This window comes from Microtus pennsylvanicus, chromosome 9, assembly GCF_037038515.1.
Source record: "Microtus pennsylvanicus isolate mMicPen1 chromosome 9, mMicPen1.hap1, whole genome shotgun sequence".
In the NCBI taxonomy this organism is placed as follows: Eukaryota; Metazoa; Chordata; class Mammalia; order Rodentia; family Cricetidae; genus Microtus; species Microtus pennsylvanicus.
Genome location: NC_134587.1, coordinates 39,648,523 through 39,653,956, shown reverse-complemented (window position 1 = coordinate 39,653,956; position 5,434 = coordinate 39,648,523). Strand labels below are relative to the sequence as shown.

Genomic DNA, 5,434 nt, shown 5'->3' with positions numbered 1-5,434 from the left:
ACCAAGTGAGGTAGAATTTTGATGAAGACACGAACTTTATGTGACTCAGCATCTTGATAGTCAGCGTTGCTTGGTGTAGCCTCCCTAATTGAGCCAGCGCTGCACTGGCACTGCGCGCTATAACAGGCGCGAACCTAAAACTGTTTAAAGATCAGAATATGTCTACGCGTTTGTATCCAGTGTCTGCATTGTGTGCGCAGACACACACGCAGTCCAAGGGCAGCCTCAGGAGCTATCCACCCGTGGTTGTGTCTGTGGGTTTGTCGTTGTTGTTTCTGGCCTGGAACTTGATGAGAAGGCTGAAGTACCCGTCTCCACCTTCCTGGCACTGGAACCGGAAGCAAATACCGCTATTCCCAAGCCGGAACCTTTACTGTCTCAACTATCTTCCCAGCCCTGATATATTTATTCTTAAGTGTGTGTGTGTGTGTGTGTGTGTGTGTGTGTGTGTGTGTACACTGTGTAGCCTAGGCTGGCCTTGGGTTTAAGATCCTCCTGCCTCAGCCTTCTGAGGGCTGGGATTACAAGTCTGTATCAGGACTCCCAGCTTGATCATTCCCCTTTAAAGACCATCTCCAGCCAGCACATGGGTTATTGTGTGTCCATTTTCGCTTCACCAAGTCTCAGGGCTTCCTGGTCTCTGAGCATCCCACAGCAGAGTCTTCTCGCTTCGAATTCCTTTTCGTTTGACTGGCTACAGAACTTTGTATAGTTCATATTGTCGATCTATGTTGGGCCTTGTTTTGCCCTTTCATGATGTGCCCAGGGTTGAGTTGCCAAGGTTCCTCTCGATGCCTGTGACAGCAGGGAGGCAGACACCTCCCTGAAGCCAGCTTCCAGGGCCCATTCTGGCCTTGAAACAAGGGACACCTGAGGGACCTTTTTTCCAGGTTACCCTGTGGGTGGCCACCTCTTTCCCTGGGTTTCCAGTGTAGCTTTCTGGATTACATATGGAGGTCTATGCAGAACCTGAGCCGCATAAGAAAGAGATTTGTGGAATATATTGGAAGGAAGGAGAGCCAGCCCTCTCCTGCCCCATCCAGCTACGTTGCTTGCTGGGTACCAGACCCCTACCTGGGGGGACAGAGCAGAAGCCTCCAGCTCGAGCCTGTGACCCAGGCTTCCTGAAACGATCCCAAGTCCCTTGAGAAAAGGTTCTGGGAAGTGAGGGGACCGGGGCATCCAGAGGCAAGGAAGAGGCCTGTACTCCAGAGAGTCAACCCTGGTAGAGACAGGAAAAGGAACAGAAGTGGCCTAGGTCCTGATGAGGAGAGCAGCACCTAGGTCCCCCAGCGTGTGTCCTGTCTCTACTGTGAGCATCACTAGAAAGGACTTTGGGCCTCCAGGATCTGTGCCACCAAATTTGCATGGTCCCTAGGAAGCATCTAAGCTGGTCAGCAAGGCCTCCCGTGGACTGCCCATCTCCGGGGTGATGTCGGATTTCTAGCAACCACCTCTCTCCCAGAAAATGGTGAAGTAGTCAAGAGGAGGCTACTGTGGTCCTCAGGTGCCACCACAGCCGGAGGCTGGTGGTATCAGGGCCAGCGGAGGGCTCTACCCAAGGATGAGGTCAGGAGTGGGCGAAAAGCTGCAGAGGAGGCAGCAGCCCCGTGAATGGCCATGGCCCAGAGCGGCCCTGTGGCCTGAGTAGGTGGCCCTGGGCCAGCTCTGGCACAGCACACTCTGTCCCTCTTTGCCTAGCCCAAAGAACAGCTCAATCTGCTCTCAGGCAGGGGGTGGGAGTCGATTCAGAGCTTGTGCCCAACAGAGCAAGACAAGCGTGGGTGGATTCTGGGGCGGCCACTTATGCCGGGCACACAGTGGATCCCGACAGGTATCTGCTGTCATCTTGCCTGGATTTGAGCTCTGCACTAGTTGTCACGTGCGGCACGGGGCTCCGAGAGCGTAGGAAGTGGGCAATGGGGCAGGAAGTGCTGGGGAGGTCTTCCCCACTCACCTGTCTATGATGTCACCACCAGCTACAACACTTCCCTCACGTGGCAGGGATCTTAGTCTCACTCAGGTGAGACTAAGGACAAAGTGTCTGTCCCTGAGCTCAGAGGTTGTCACCCATATCTGGAATGGGGCCCCATCTTCTCTCCTGAAGGTGACCCACCAAGCAGAGGTAGACTACTCTCCCTGGAACTGTGGGACTAGTGACAGACAGGGCCAGCCCTCTCCCATCAGATGTGGTCCCAAGCTATGTCTGCACCGGCGATGCTGGATCTAGTAGAGACCGCTTGACTCTCAAAGCCTCGGCTACCCCACATGCACAAAGAGAGCTGTCCCCACCTGGAGGGTCCCAAGGGCCACGGGAGAATGTGGAGTCTGTGTAGGGTTGGCATCGGGCTCAGCTCCCTGTTCCTCGCTCCTGCCCATGTGAACTGGGCCTGCCCGGCCTGGGTTCCCAGTCACCCTGTCCTTCCCCAGGCTGAGCAGGAGACAGATCTTGTGGAAAGGCAAGAGGGGGCTAGAGCGCTGCCTTGGAGCGAGGAGGCTCAAACCTCGAACCGTGAGGAAGCCAAAGGGGCGTATTCTTTCCCCTCTTGGATGTAGAGATGAGCTCGCCGCTTTGAGACAGGACCAGTGCGCGCTCAGTGATAGCCTAAACCCAACCCCTCCTGAACCGGCCAGGCCACTGCTACCCAGATCTCCACTGCCTAGGATCAGCCTCCACATGGAGATCCTGTGGATAGGTCTCGTCTTGCTAGGGATGATGCAGACCCAGGCCCAAGGCCCAGGAAGGCATGGGGGGCTCCCTCAAGTCCCAGGCCCCCTCTTGCCTTTCCACAAGATCTGTCTCCTGCTCAGCCTGGGGAAGGACAGGGTGACTGGGAACCCAGGCCGGGCAGGCCCAGTTCACATGGGCAGGAGCGAGGAACAGGGAGCTGAGCCCGATGCCAACCCTACACAGACTCCACATTCTCCCGTGGCCCTTGGGACCCTCCAGGTGGGGACAGCTCTCTTTGTGCATGTGGGGTAGCCGAGGCTTTGAGAGTCAAGCGGTCTCTACTAGATCCAGCATCGCCGGTGCAGACATAGCTTGGGACCACATCTGATGGGAGAGGGCTGGCCCTGTCTGTCACTAGTCCCACAGTTCCAGGGAGAGTAGTCTACCTCTGCTTGGTGGGTCACCTTCAGGAGAGAAGATGGGGCCCCATTCCAGATATGGGTGACAACCTCTGAGCTCAGGGACAGACACTTTGTCCTTAGTCTCACCTGAGTGAGACTAAGATCCCTGCCACGTGAGGGAAGTGTTGTAGCTGGTGGTGACATCATAGACAGGCGAGTGGGGAAGACCTCCACAGTGATGGGGACTGGTCTGCTTTCAGTGAACTCCAAATACATGCACCTGCTTTGTCCTGTGACCTGTGGTTTAGAGACAGAGTCAGCAGGGGACCAAGGAGGTCTAGGGGACAGTGAAGGCTTGAATCCAGGAAGGTGCCCTAGCCTAGGTGCCTAGGGCAGAGGGCAGGATCAGATGGTACAGTGACTTCAACTGGGGTACCAGTGGGAGCTCTGGGAAGTCCAGGCTGCCATGAGGGATGACCTGTCTTGGAAAGTGTGCAGAGCAGGACCCTTCTAGAAAAACCTCAAAGCCCCCTCCTTCCAAACACATCCTACACCCCCCTCAAAGTCCAGCTCCACCAAGGACCCCTCCTCTCTCTTTTTCCATTCTCCCCAGGATCCCACCCTATGAACCGCTGTCTCTGAGGGTCAGCCAGGCCAGGGCCTTGTCAGAATCTGGGACGGTGAGTACTTCCTATGCAGAGCCTCAGGCAAGGCCCCAGGCAAAGCCCCAAGCAGCCCTGAGTCAACCAACTGTTCTGGTGTCATACCGAGAGGGACTGTCAGCAGCCGTTCCCTGCCACCAGCAGAGTCCCCACCCCAAAATTAGGGTCAGAAAATTATAAGGTGGACCTGGTAGAGGGCCCCAAGAGTGTTGCCATGGTCCTCCATGTAAGGACCACGGGCCCAGGGGGAGATTCCAGGCCATGCTGCTGGTTAAGGACCTGGGTAGAAGATGGTTCAGCAGAGGAGTCCTACTAGGTGAGGCGTCATCCCCTTAGTGGGAAGAAGGGTCCTTCTCAAGGCCCCTAGGGAGTTGATTGGAAACAGAGGGTCCCCCCCAATTCTCGTCTTTCATCCTGACGCAGGGAGGAGGAAGGAGCTGGATTCTGATGGGGGGGGCATTAAGCCTGCTGGGACAGTGGGAATCCTCCAGGACCATGCCAGCTTCTTGCCTGAAACCGAGCCTAGAATAATGGGATGGGCACTGGGTATACTGGGAGGTGACCTTGAGAGTAGAGGATCCTGGGGGCGAGGGTGGGGGAGGTCCACAGTGCTGTTGGAGAAAATGCTTGTCTCATTATGAAGCCAGAGAAAGCTCAGGGATGGATGGTCCAGGCCTTCACAGGTACAACACCTGGCAGGTGGAGCCTAGGGGGAGTTTTGGGGGATGTGCGAGGGGGGTATACTAAACAGACCCGCCTCCAAGCCTGACACTGGCAACTACTCAGTAGGCTACACGGTGTGTGTTGGAGAATTGAGAAGGAGACATGGAATTGGCTCCAGAAGGGACATTATAGTAAACGTGAAGTCAAAGTCTTGGCTTCACAGCTGTGCCAGAATCAGGGTGCATGAAAATGTGGGGGGCCCATGCCAGACGCTGTTGCCTGAAATGTGCCTCCTGTGAAGTTTCCGGGTTCCCTGGTCTAGGTTGCCCTTCTTCCTCCATCTGAAGGTACTAAACCAAGCCCAGGGTGAGTAGGAAAGGGGATTTGGAGGTCAGAGGTCATGCAAATGTGTCCTTAGGACCCCAGGCTCCCTAACCAACATTGTTCCCATAGAGGAATATGACCCGGGGTCCTGAGGAAACTGTGAGCATGGCTCGAAGAGATGTAGAGGCCATGGAGGAGGGGGAGGCAGGCGTTGAGACCCCACCCTTTGCCCTCTTGCCCTTCCTGTGCCTCCAGCTTCTCTCCCTGAACCCCACTAGCTCCTCTTAGACCCGCCTTTCTGGGATCTGTCGCTGCCCAGGTCCCACTGGCTCCAGTTTCTCTCCCATTTCCCTGCTTCTCTTTCTTCCCTCTCTCCCTTAGGCCAGAAGACCACCGCCAGGACTGGCTGGCCATGGCAGACTCAGCCCTCACGGCGTCCCAGCCGCGTCCCAGCTGGGCTTGTGCATCTCCTCACAGGCATTCTCTCTCATCTGCTCCCAGCACAAATAAACACCTGTCACAAAGGAACGGGCCGGCTGTCCATGATTGCTGACAGGAGAAATGTGAGCCAGGCTGGCTGGGCTCTCAGCGCTACTACCTCTGTGTACCATGGTGTGGGAAAGCTGGAGTCTCTGATTTGGGGGCTGTGATGTCCCTGTTTGGTCTTCTTCATTGACCTGTCTCCCCTTTTTGGTCTCAGAGGGACAGACAGG

The 5,434-nt window shown here is 56.0% G+C and overlaps 1 long non-coding RNA gene across 1 annotated transcript; it reads left to right on the top strand.

The window, feature by feature from the left end:
* Positions 1-2,664: 2,664 nt before the first annotated feature.
* On the top strand, positions 2,665-5,220 carry LOC142856777 (uncharacterized). The gene is made up of 3 exons (XR_012911724.1): positions 2,665-2,950; positions 3,686-3,752; positions 5,103-5,220. It is a non-coding gene; the product is annotated as an uncharacterized LOC142856777 (long non-coding RNA).
* The last annotated feature ends 214 nt before the right edge of the window (positions 5,221-5,434 follow it).